This window comes from Aedes aegypti, chromosome 2 (assembly GCF_002204515.2).
Source record: "Aedes aegypti strain LVP_AGWG chromosome 2, AaegL5.0 Primary Assembly, whole genome shotgun sequence".
NCBI lineage: Eukaryota > Metazoa > Arthropoda > Insecta > Diptera > Culicidae > Aedes > Aedes aegypti.
In genome coordinates this window covers 431070981-431083118 of record NC_035108.1, presented here as the reverse complement: position 1 = coordinate 431083118, position 12138 = coordinate 431070981, and the positions used below count along the sequence as shown (strand labels likewise).

At 35.0% G+C, this 12138-nt stretch overlaps 1 protein-coding gene across 1 annotated transcript in view; it reads left to right on the top strand.

Moving 5' to 3' along the window:
• The window catches only part of LOC5569868 (P protein), a 255338-nt gene that overhangs the window by 105419 nt on the left and 137781 nt on the right, over positions 1 to 12138 (top strand). The window lies entirely within an intron of this gene.

Sequence of the window (12138 nt, the reverse complement as noted above, 5' to 3'; positions counted from 1 at the left end):
GCAAATTGCCATTGGATAAAGATCAGAAGTTATATATTAACAACGATGACATTTTGAAAGAACAAAAAATTCAAAAATGCTCAAAATTCCAATAACTGAACGACGAATATATTGGGGAGGATTTTTTACAAAGAATGATGATATTTTGGAAGAATAATAAATACAACATAATGATCCAACATTGGTCAATAAAAATACCCAATTATTTTTGTACTTCTACAAAATTGGATAATTCAAAAAGGCTGAAGAATAAAAACTTTTTCAAGAATAACACAGAGCAACAAAAAATGACATTTTTGCGTGTCTAAAGGATCAAATTACGTGTCTCTAGTAGATTTGGAATTGCTGAATTTGATGACGTTCACAAAAACATTCCTACACGTCACAATTTAAGCACATAAATTGTCATACAAGCTGGCAAACTTGCATGTAAGTTGCCAGATATAGTTAAATTTTGCATTTTCAGCATCCAATATCTCAAAAACTAGACGTGTTATAATATTTTTGAAAACGGCAATGGATTCAGCAACACTTAAATAAGTAAGTATCGGTATTTTCATGCTTGAGACAAAAACGTGTTCCTCGGTGTAATTCATCGTATATGGATGCTAGTACACACGTACGTTGTAAAGCGTAGGTAATGCTTATTATGTAGATATATTTGTTATTGACTTTAGATAAAAAATATATTCGCGTAAAATAAACTTAAGATCAGCCATTTAACAAAATTTCTAGTTTGGTTTTATGAATCTATTACATTTGTTCGAATGACGTTTAGTCGAATTACATTTGGTCGAATGGACATTTCGTCGAATGGACATTTCTTCGAATGGACATTTGGTCGAAATGGTTTGGGGTCGATTCTAAATAGTATGGAAACAAAGTTTTACGTTTAGTCTGACTATCGTCGAGAGCAACATTTTGTCGCTAATACAAGAGTGGTTGAATAATTGAAAAAGTATCAGCCATTTTACTAACAATCTATATGCGATTAGTAAAATTATTCAGTTTTGTTTTATTTCTATTGAACCAATTTATTTTTCGATCAACCATTAGTAAATAATATTTTGACGAAATGTTCTGAAGTCATTCGACCAAATGAACTTTCGACCGAATGTAATTGGACCGAACGTCATTTGACCAAATGTCTTTCGACCAAATGTATTTTGACCAAATGTCCTAAAGCTTCCTCAAATGCGATTCAAACTATGATTTACTATTTTGGTTTTTCCTGAAATAATATCGATTGTTTGACATGCTTGCACTGTCGTTCTACGCATATTTGTCCCGCAGTCCATAAGGTTTACAAAGAACATGGGACAAGTAGGCGTAAAAGGGCAGGCTGCAGTCTTCATATAAAATTCGTACTTTCAGTTATAAGGCCATAACCAGCTACAACTTTGCCGAAGATCGTTCTTAAATCGGACACCCCAGTAATTAGTTATCGATTTTTGAATGAGTTGTAAAACTTTGGCTATAATTATTGGGCTGTTCTGCGGGCATCACTGGATATATGCAGTAAAACATACACGGAGAAATCAGAATACCCAAAAAATAAGTTCTTTTTACTCAAATTTGGGTAAACTGCATTTAGTTTTTACCCACGGTTGGGTTGTTTTGCTTCTCTCGCAACAGCAATGTTGTCAAAAACAGAGAGAGACGCACCGACCCAGCGTCGAAGTTCAATGGAATAAGCCAAATTTGGGTTCTTTCGAGTTTACCTAACGTTAAGTTGTTTTAACCCATCACAGACACTTCGAAAGCTAACGCTGGGTAGATTTTTTTTTTTGCACTGAGTTGTTTGTTTTGCCGCTGTTAAATGGAAACAACCCAATGATAGCTATATAGGTATAAATTTGGGTTATCCCACGGAAGAGCCGAATTGCGTCAAAAGAAGTCAAAGTTGGGTTGATTTGCGGCTACGTGTAGTACCCATGATTTGTGCGTGCTATCTTTCGTGTCAGATGCAGCAATGTTGCCTGTTCAGAAGTTAATTGAGCACTGCTGAAGAATTTGTGACTGGATATAAATCAATAACTAATTACTGAGGCGTCCGATTTGGAAACGGTCTTCGGCAAAGTTATAGCTGATGAATGCATCTCACAGTATCAACGTAGCTCTAATCCCCAAGAGCACATGGGCAAACACTATGACCGATTAAATGAATTGGTTGCTTTTCCCATAGTAATTCCCAAATAAACTTTTAAGGGCTTGTGCAGTCTCAGTTTTCATCCAAATGAGCTCAAATTTTGGGAGGACACTCAGAATTTGATCTAGAATCGAATTAGCGGTGTGGAGCAAAAACGATTTTTTACTTTTCAAAATTATCAAAAAGTAGCTTTTTAGTAACGAAAGTATTACAAACTTTGTTGAGCCATTTTCTGTTGCACTTAAAATCTTACTTAAATTTAGCACAAAAATCAGCAAAAAAAATAACAGTCATACTCTCAAAAAAACCTAAAAAAAAAGTGAATTGCGGTTTTTTTTATGCTTGAGACAAAAAATGGATCCGCAATGTAATTTGATACTTTCCTACGCTCGGGCAGCTACGGATTGGTGTCGATAATTCCACCACCGTAAAGGGGTAATCCCAATTGAGGTGATAAATCTTGCCGAATTACCATTTCTCACGTGGTACTCGTTTATTCATGTAGCACAAATTGACGCTTCAACTGTGCTGAGTTCATGCATCAAACAAAAGAAATTCCCTCGGACCCATCGTTAGCTCAGATCAAGTTCGAGGAAAGAGACACCAATCGGTGGTCAATTGGTGTCGATAAGTACCTTCCAGTCGTACCCGCTGATTTTTTATTTTTGTATGAAAACAATCATTGACGATTGCAGTCACGTTCCGTTGATGATGATGCTGGCTGGACGTCCAAGACCTGCTGCCGGTATACGGTAGAAAGTGTCAATATCTTGCAAACAGAGCTCGCTGGTATCTAGAGGCCGTGCCGAAAAACGTAAGCGCAACAAGATGAATGAGTAATTGGTTGTCTGGTTTGCATAATCAAGGCGGCTGGGAAGAGGTTACTAATTATCGATTTGTTTGTTTCCAATCACAGTAGGACGTCGGTAGTTTGTTAGTGATCCTTCGAATTACTGAACCGATTTGAGAGTCATACCATTCATACTGAGATTATCATTCAATTTAAAATTTGATGCTCGAAATTTTTCTTCCATCTCTTAACTGCTTGAACAGCCTGGAGACTGCTACACACAAAATGTGTATGTCATATGAAATCCACTTATCTCTGGCCCATCAAACCAGGTACCACCCTCGGCGTTGTTGGTTTGATCTAATTATGCTTCTTGCGACGGACTTGAACCTCTGAACGGAGTGGGACATCAAACACAACGATGAATTGCTTTGTTTTTCTCCTTTGCCAATATTATTATACTCCAGGGCACTCCACTGAATCCGGTCCAACGGAGAAGGAGGAGGAGAATTTATTTTTAGCCGAGTTTTGCGTGCACATCTTTCTCCATTCCGGTTCCAGTCCATTCAATCGAACGAGGGGTTTCGCTTGAGTGGAGGTGAGTGAATGACCTACCGACTGGTGTACGAGCTCGAGTGACCAGGCATGGTAACAAAGTTAAACTGTTTGGGTGAATTTTGTTCTTGCTTTATCATCATTAAACGGCTCAAATGAATACAGCGCATATCGATGTTTTTTCTGTAAATAGATTTGAGGTACAAAACTTCTTTAAAAAATCGATTTTGAGTTAATTTATACTAACAAATTTCAAAAAGAAATAATCTCGACACCCCTCATAAACCCAATTGACTTTAAATTAATGATACGTTATCCCTCAATCCATATACCAGGTCATAAGAATGGCATCTACGTGTTTAGATCATCATTCGCAACCCTTTTATCCGCTATATCATCCCCAAGTGCCCAAATGCAAAGCTCATGAATTTTTCATCAGTGATATTCCACACGGGGATTGTTCTCCAGAATGGGGTTGTTGAAAAAGGTCTACCCACCTTCGGAAAATAACCGAAACCCGAAACCGACAAACAGCGTCATCCTCATTGACAAATATCTGTTTTCCTTTCTTATTTGAGTGATGCTGTACGTTTCCGCTATTAAGCAGTTGCAAATCTGCGAATTGAATAACAATTTTGCTTCTGTTGTCTGAAAAAATTCAGATATCAGATCATTTCATTAACACATTATTATTACCTTTATTTGCGTCCAATAACCTTCAATTAGTGATTCCTCTCCAGCAGAATGGTACCTTTCGTTTAACATTGAACACGTTTGACGTTCAAATCTGTATGCTACTAGTTCACATTATGTGCTCATAAATAACCATAACCGCCAAGCACAATAGATCTCAAACGCATGCAAATCACCCAAATGGCCATGGCCCTGATTTTAAAGATGCAATACAAGTAGCCCACCACTGGTGGCAAGGGTAGGCTTCCTTACTCCTCCTGCTCCAGCTGCTACCGATAGACGATACTCACATGAGTCGCAAAAATAGTCGCATCACGTTTCCTAACAATGATGACGATGATCGAGAGAGCATCGATCGCAAGACGCATCTAGCAATACACTGATACCTCCATTTACGTAATGGATCGGGGGTGCGTAAATAGAATTACGTAAGGGGCTGTCCTTAGCCGAGTTGTTAGAGTCCACGGCTACAAAGCAAAGCCATCCTGAAAGTGTCTGGGTTAGGTCCAGAATCATTTCGTAATATAAATTTCCTTGACTTCCCTGGGCATAGAGTATCATCGTGCCTGCTAAACGATAAACAAAAGCGAATACGGCAACTTTGGCAAAGAAAGCTCTCAGTTAATAACTGTGGGAGTGCTCATTGAACAATAAGCTGAGAAGCAGGCTTTACCTTAGTGAGGACGTAACGCCAAAAATAAGAAGAAGGAGTTGTTCATAAACCACGTGGTCCGAACATTTATAATTTTTCTGGGTGTTTTAGATCTGCCATGAATTCCACGGAAGACAGGCCTCAAGATCTATAAGTGTAATCAGTGATATTTCGGAAGTTTATGAACGACTGTTAAAGGTTATCCAAGAAGTGAATACAGTGACAGTGGAATGACCATTGAGAAACAGAAAATATGTCCAAAAAGGCTCATGTACTTAAGTCAGAGACGAATAAAGACAGGGTCCAGAATGGGTACCACTTCGAATACTTCATTTGGCCCCTAGTACTGCAAAAGTTTGACAAATCGTAGTAAACATTTCACGGCATTCTCGATTTTGCTCTATTAGGGGAAGACGGGGTAAGACCGCCCGCCTAAGCAATTTAATTCATATGTCAAAATCTAGAATCAATAAATCCTTTTTCGACGCAGCATGTCGTATTTTGAAGCCTTAGGCATGATCAAAAAATATCACAGGTGTTGTATTTCTAAAAAATATTTATTTCTTGAAGCTTTAAAAAAGTGATGTCTTATCACGATTATTTTCAGTGACGGGGTAAAACCGCCCACCCACGGGGTAAGAGCGACCACCACGATTTTCGTACACAATTTTGCGAAAAAAATATATCAGTTCCCTGAGATTCTAAAAAGTATAATGTTTTATGAATTCTACATTGATAAACGTGGAAATTGAATCATTTTTGGGATTAATTATTCCTAAAAACTTGAATATATACTTATTAGTTCCTTGACACACCCATATTTTGGAAAAACTATGCGGGTTTAGCTTGTACTTTTTCACAAAATTGATTTCATTTCACTTGAACAGTAATGTACAACGTAGTTACAACTTCTAAAATGGTTTACATAGTTATTTGGTATAAATCAGGGGTGGTGGTCTTACCCCGTCAACAGTGGTCGGTTTTACCCCGCTTGCGCAATTTTCACAACTATGGCCTTATTTCAAAGCTTAATATTTACAATTCATATTTCACTTCACCGAAACATATTTCACATTTCTGTTAAAGCATACGCTGGTAATTTGTTATGTTTCACCAAAAAAATCTCTTCCGAAATCCTTAAGGTGAAACATCTCAGAATCCAAAGATGGCCGGCACAATGGCCGACTTGTGCCCCTACTCACGATTTCAAAGGCACAAAACTGGAGAAATAGTTGGCAAACGCTTCTGATCTTCTTATTTTAAGCTTTCTGCTAGTGCACAAAGCCAAAATAAAAAGTGCACGGTTGTTTGATGCTTTCTTTGTGAAATTTGTGCCTTAAGTGAGCATCTGTTAAATTTAGATCGAATTCACTATCGGCAAGCAGAAACTTTGTTTTTGACATTTGTTATGACAAATTTGATGTAAATATCACACTAAATGCTCTGGAATGTCAAAAACCTTGTGTTCATGGAAAGTGCTTGGTGAACTTTTAAGAAAATTGTCATTTTCATGCCAAACTGAAGGTGGTCCGTCTTACCCCGGCGGGCGCTCTTACCCCGTCTTCCCCTATCTCATATACCGTAAACTTTTAGGCAACTGCAAGGAACATGGAGGTCTTTATTTCGCCTTTGGTTAAGTTCTACCCTAGGTTCTACCAAGTTTTCAATTCAACACCTTACTCAAGGTCATCCAATAACTCCTGGAGGCATACGTTGTAATACGATTCATAAATGACAATCTGTGTTGACAACAAAACATGTCGTAAATAGTGCAACACAGAATCGCGTCAAGTTGTAAAAAACTGACAGATCATATATCAATCCAGAAAGCATCATATGAAATCGCAATAACTTAGCAAAAATTGCCTCCCAAACTTGGTATCTGCTGACGATGGGCCTCAAAGAACAACAAAGCAAGTGTCGCTGTGCATGAAACATGCATTAATATTTGCAAATAATCCAGGATTTGATATGTCACACTCAGGCAAATGGACTATCGATAAACATAGGAACCCCTTATGAAAATTCGCCACAAGGAATCGGGTTGAAATTCATAACTTTGCCTTATGAAACCGAAATTTGAAAACAATAATAGTTTCCGCGGCAGCCTGGAATCCAACCAAGGACCTTGCGATCGATAGGCTCGTGTGTACACCCCGCGCCTTGATGTAAAGTGATGCTAAAACGATACATAAAGCGTTCGTATTGCGATAATCGTTACATATGACGGATTTCACGCCAACTCGACAAAGGGATTGGCAGCACCCCTTCAGAATTCAATGAAACTTTCTGGGTGTGAAGACTATGTGAAACTAAGATACTTTGCATACTTTGTTTTTTTTTTTCAAAATAGATCTAGACTAACATTTGGAAAGGGTCAAGGTTTTTTTTAACTTTTTTTATAAACCCGTATAACTCGAAAACGTTAAGACCTACAAAAAAGTGTTGTATGAGGGACTGTCGTGAAATTTCCTGACGTTTTAGTAAAAAATATTAAAAAAATAAAAACACATTTTCAACACTGAAAAAAAAAATATTCAAAACTTCAAAGTTGATTTAAAAAGAACGGCCACTTCAGATTTTGATCATCCTTAAGCAAAAAGTTTCGTAATTAAATTTACTAAAAGTCGCCCATACATTGCAAATTGGGCATATTTTAGAGAAAAAAGTTTTTCTAACATCGAAATTTTCAAGTTCCAAAGATTTTTTTTATTTTTTTTATAAATCCGTATAACTCGAAAACGAAGACCTACAAAAAAGTGTTGTATGGGGAATGTCGTGAAATTTCCTGACGTTTTAGAAAAAATATTAAAAAAATAAAAACACATTTTCTACACTGAAAAAAAAATATTCAAAACTTTAAAGTCGATTAAAAAAAACGGCGACTTCAGATTTTGATCATCCTTAAGCAAAAAGTTACGTAATTAAATTTACTAAAAGTCGTCCATACATTGCAAATTGGACATATTTTAGGGAAAAATGTTTTTCTAACATCGAATTTTTTAAGTCTCAAAGTTTTTTTTTACTTTTTTTATAAACCCGTATAACTCGAAAGCGGTAAGACCTACAAAAAAGTGTTGTATGGGGGACTGTCGTGAAATTTCCTGAAGTTTGAGAAAAAAATAATGAAAAAATAAAAACACATTTTCTACACTGAAAAAAAAAATATTCAAAACTTTAAAGTCGATTTAAAAAAAACGGCCACTTCTGATTGTGATCATCCTTAAGCAAAAAGTTTCGTAATTAAATTTACTAAAAGTCGTCCATACATTGCAAATCGGGCATATTTTAGAGAAAAAAGTTTTTCTAACATCGAATTTTTTAAGTCCAAAATGAACTTTTTATTTAATTTTTATTTCGCTTCAAATCGTCTAGTATGATCATATTATCAAGTGATAAATGAGTTTTAATCACAAAATAGATTATATTTGTTTTATTGGGAGTAGTTAAAAGAAATAAAACGGAATTATACAGTTTTTTTTTAAATTAAATTCAATTGATCTCGCACCATACCGCCAATGAGAAAATCAACTCCTTCTAACAATCCGATGGGTTTTTTTATGGTTGGAAAGATATCACAATAATATTTAATTTCTTATTTGGTCAAAGCCAATCTTAACAGGTGTCTGGAAAGGGTCAATATTATGCTTATGAAAAAAGTCGTGGTTTGTTTTTATTTTTATTATTGCTATATATCCTTAAACGTAGTATCTGCACATGAATATTTACATTATTTTTGGGCTTTACTGAATAAATTGAATATTTTTGGTTCATCCTCTGAATTGGTATACCGTTTGGCTGCAATTTGTGTATCACTAGTAGGCATAAAACAGTGATATTTTTGGGTACCAGGGACAGTTTTAACCTTATCAAACAATTCCACCAATTCCTCTGACATTTTAACATATTGTTCTTTAGATATATAACAGAAATTTAATTTGGTGATACATGTATCAGTTTGTTTCACTGCCCAGTCGAATAGTTCTCGCGGAGTTACGATTGTGTTTCCATAGTATTTTGCAAGACTTGCTCTATTTGCCATTCGCTTGAGAGTGCCACCAATAGCGTCACAGGGGCCTTTGCCGTGGGATGTGACAAAAAAGTGCCACTCTGCTTCCAATCCATGTATTTTCTTGAAATTACATAAGCTGGCATTTTTTTCTATTTTTATAATGAGCTGCAGCTCCATCTGACTTAAAAATAACTTTTGATTTGTTTAACAAAATTTATCAATTTTGAAATAAATAGCTGAACTGCTACTGTGTCATGGGTCTGATATTATAATAAAACTAACATTTTCCAATTTATTATCTTTTTTATGATAAATTTAGAATTGGGAATTATTCCAGTGATATCCTTGAGCAGCGTTATAATTTTCAGAAAAGTCGCTAATTGCCAGTATTTAACCTTGTTTTAAGGAGTCTTTTTTGTTTCGTGAAAAAGAATACTGTTATTTGCAAATAAAATCATGAGTTATGAGCTTATCAACTTTTTTTAGGTAGATAACAATACAAACATATTCATTATTTCTTATTCATCTGGCGTTTAACGCAGGTACGTTTAGTAAGTTATTTTTCACAAAACTTTTTCTAGAAGAGAATTTAATGGGATATGGATAAGGTTGTAACTTTTCAATGTTTGCAATACTGTTGTGATACCTTTAGAACCATAAAAATCCGTCGGATTGTTAGACGGAGTTGATTTCCTCATAGGCAGAGGCGAAGTCCATTGATTGCCTTCATTTAAAAAAACATAATCACTGTATAATTCCGTTTTTAAACTATTCTCAATAAAAACACAATCTATTTTCTGATTCAAACTCATTTATCACTTGAAAACACGATCATATTTGACGGTTAAAAACAAAATCTTTGAAAAAAAAATTCTCCCTAAAATTTGCCCAATTTGCAATGTATGGACGACTTTTAGTAAATTTATTTACGAAACTTTTTGCTTAAGGATAATCAAAACCTGAAATGGCAGTTATTTTTAAATCGACTTTAAAGTTTTGAATATTTTTTTCAGTGTATAAAATGTGTTTTTATTTTTTAAATATTTTTTTCTCTAACTTCAGGAAATTTCACGACAGTCCCCCATACAACACTTTTTTGTAGGTCTTGCCATTTTCGAGTTATACGAGTTTATAAAAAAAAAGTAAAAAAAAACTTTGGGACTTAAAAAATTCGATGTTAGAAAAACTTTTTTCTCTAAAATATGCCCAATTTGCAATGTATGGGCGACTTTTAGTAAATTTAATTACGAAACTTTTTGCATAAGGATGATCAAAATCTGAAGTGGCTGTTTTTTTTTAAATCGACTTTAAAGTTTTGAATATTTTTTTTCAGTGTAGAAAATGTGTTTTTATTTTTTTAATATTTTTTTCTCAAACTTCAGGAAATTTCACGACAGTCCCCCATACAACACTTTTTTGTAGATCTTGCCATTTTCGAGTTACACGAGTTTATAAAAAAAAAGTAAAAAAAAAACTTTGGGACTTAAAAAATTCGATGTTAGAAAAACTTTTTTCTCTAAAATATGCCCAATTTGCAATGTATGGGCGACTTTTAGTAAATTTAATTACGAAACTTTTTGCATCAGGATGATCAAAATCTGAAGTGGCTGTTTTTTTTTAAATCGACTTTAATGTTTTGAATATTTTTTTTTTCAGTGTAGAAAATGTGTTTTTATTTTTTAATATTTTTCTCTAAAACGTCAGGAAATTTCACGACAGTCCCCCATACAACACTTTTTTGTAGGTCTTACCGTTTTTGAGTTACACGGGTTTATAAAAAAAGTAAAAAAACTTTGACCCTTTCCAAATGATAGTCTAGATCGATTTTGAAAAAACAAAGTATGCAAAGTATCTTAGTTTCACATACTTTTGACATCCAGAAAGTTACATTGAATTCTGAAGGGGTGCTGCCAATCGCGTGTCGAGTTGGCGTGAAATCCGTCATATTTCATAAGGTAAAATGTATGAATTTCGATAGTCCAGTTCGCTGCGTGTACTTGATGCTTCATTATTGCACCATGCTAAGGTTATGCTAAGGTTACTTCAATTTCTCATGGCGTTTTTGATCGATGTGAAACTAGCGTTGTCAAACGCGCCTTCGATATCGAGAAAAACAGCTAGTAGATTCCGAAACTGTTGATGTTAGAGAAAAATGTTATATGAAGAAGTTATAGTAAACCGTTTGGCCCAAGGTATCTAAAAGGGAGGTAGTCCAATGTGTCAGATTTGTCATTCCGCCATTTTGAAATGTCAAGTGACAGGTGGTGAGTTTGTTTTGGTTGTTTGGATATCAGGTGTCGTGACGAAGTAGGTATAGAATGTTTCTTTTACACTCATATCTGTGGGGTATCCGCGGCAAAGTATATGAATTTCCTTTACTATGTAATGCACTGATAGTAGAGTGACTATGAACACGAGTTAAAGTTACATGAATACAAGCGTCAGCCAGCAATACCGCGTCACATCCTCTGTTTCATCGGTGGACCGTCGGTTGTGGGTGGCTCTCACCCACAGAACTATTCGAAATTTCCACATTTGTTAACTAACTTGCAGTTGCCAACTTTTCAAGTTGGTAATCAACTTTTCTGCGACTCAAAACACCGGAATACTACTTAATGACGAGAATTTGACTCGCAACAAAACAGCTCATGAATGCTGGAGAAACTTTGCACTTCGCTGTATTTATGTTTGTTGGAGTAAACATTCCCCAACAACTCCATAGAAACGGTAGAGTACACAAACCCGCCAGCTAGCCAACTCGCCAACCGTCACTTCCACTTTCCCCGCAGCTAACCACACCGCGCACCCACTGACTGCTTAGATCGGTAAACCTGTCATTATAATAATCTTGGTTTGGCCTACAAGCAAAAAAATACACACTGAAAAAATATTTCATGTTTTTTTCATAAAAAATTCAATAATAAAACTAAAATGTTATATTGAAAAAAAAACATTTTAATATTTTTTCTAAATGCAAATTTAATAATAAAACTTTGATTGTAAGTAAAAAAAACCATTTTTAATATTTTGTAAATATATTGTATTTATTTTCATAAAAAACAATCAAAAATAAAACTACAATGTTAAATTGCACTAAAATCCAATTGAGAATGTTTTTTAAATTTTCACCATAGATAGGCAACAGATGTTTGGAACAAAGTTTCAGGATGGAGAAAATTTTAATATAAAGTTTTTCTAAAAACAACTTTTGGTCTATTTTCAAAATTTTGATTTTTTTTTGTCAGAATAAATACGTTCTGATGATACAAAAAGCATCTTGAAATAAT